Genomic DNA, 1,232 nt, shown 5'->3' with positions numbered 1-1,232 from the left:
CTTCAGAAAGTCTTTTCTAAGTATCAGAGCTCCTCTCACATGCGACTGCATGTCATGCCTCTCAAAAACAAGTGCGCAACACCGGCGCGAAAATGAGGCTCTGCCTATGATTTGTGAAAGCCCCTAAAGGATAAGGTGTCTAAAACAGTGCCTGCCGATATTATTATATCAAAATACCCAGAATAAATGATTCCTCAAGGCTAAATATGTGTTAATAATGAATCGATTTAGCCCAGAAAAAGACTACAGTCTTAATAAGCCCTTGTGAAGCCCTTATTTACGATCTTAATAAACATGGCTTACCGGATCCCATAGGGAAAATGACAGCTTCCAGCATTACATCGTCTTGTTAGAATGTGTCATACCTCAAGCAGCAAGAGACTGCTCACTGTTCCCCCAACTGAAGTTAATTGCTCTCAACAGTCCTGTGTGGAACAGCCATGGATTTTAGTGACGGTTGCTAAAATCATTTTCCTCATACAAACAGAAATCTTCATCTCTTTTCTGTTTCTGAGTAAATAGTACATACCAGCACTATTTCAAAATAACAAACTCTTGATTGAATAATAAAAACTACAGTTAAACACTAAAAAACTCTAAGCCATCTCCGTGGAGATGTTGCCTGTACAACGGCAAAGAGAATGACTGGGGTAGGCGGAGCCTAGGAGGGATCATGTGACCAGCTTTGCTGGGCTCTTTGCCATTTCCTGTTGGGGAAGAGAATATCCCACAAGTAAGGATGACGCCGTGGACCGGACACACCTATGTTGGAGAAATTACCTTCACTTTAAGAAGAATATTACTGAGGGAATAAGATGCCACCTGGTCATCTTTTTTCTGATCATTCCCTTGATGAGCACTCCAAATATAATAAAGGCAAGGACTTACCCTCCTGGGTCTCTGCTGGGGAGCAGACACAGCACTTTCAGATCTGACAGCTCCATCCGACTTCTGACAGAGACCCGAGATGAAAAGGAAAGCAGTGTAAGCTAACACTGGTTGCCTGATGGGGCTGTTGGTACAGATTGCTGGAGAAAGAACAGAGAAGTTCCCTGCGACCTCAAGCAGCTAACAGCTACCTAGTCCTATCTTGAAAGGGAAGCTACCCATTAAAGAACTCAATTTTCTTCAGAGCACTATCTTCTCTTCCTCCTAGTTACAGAGGCAAAGAATGACTGGGGGGAGTATGGGAAGTGGGAGGATACTTGAACTTTGACTGGGGTGTCTTTGCC

The 1,232-nt window shown here is 43.3% G+C and overlaps 1 protein-coding gene across 1 annotated transcript in view; it reads right to left on the bottom strand.

Moving 5' to 3' along the window:
• The window catches only part of MOV10 (Mov10 RISC complex RNA helicase), a 349,433-nt gene that overhangs the window by 233,125 nt on the left and 115,076 nt on the right, over window positions 1-1,232 (bottom strand). The gene's annotated exons all lie outside the window — the stretch shown is intronic.

This window comes from Bombina bombina, chromosome 3 (genome assembly GCF_027579735.1).
Source record: "Bombina bombina isolate aBomBom1 chromosome 3, aBomBom1.pri, whole genome shotgun sequence".
Taxonomy (NCBI): Eukaryota; Metazoa; Chordata; class Amphibia; order Anura; family Bombinatoridae; genus Bombina; species Bombina bombina.
Note: the sequence above shows the minus strand (reverse complement) of the source record. Positions and strands in the feature narration are given on the sequence as shown.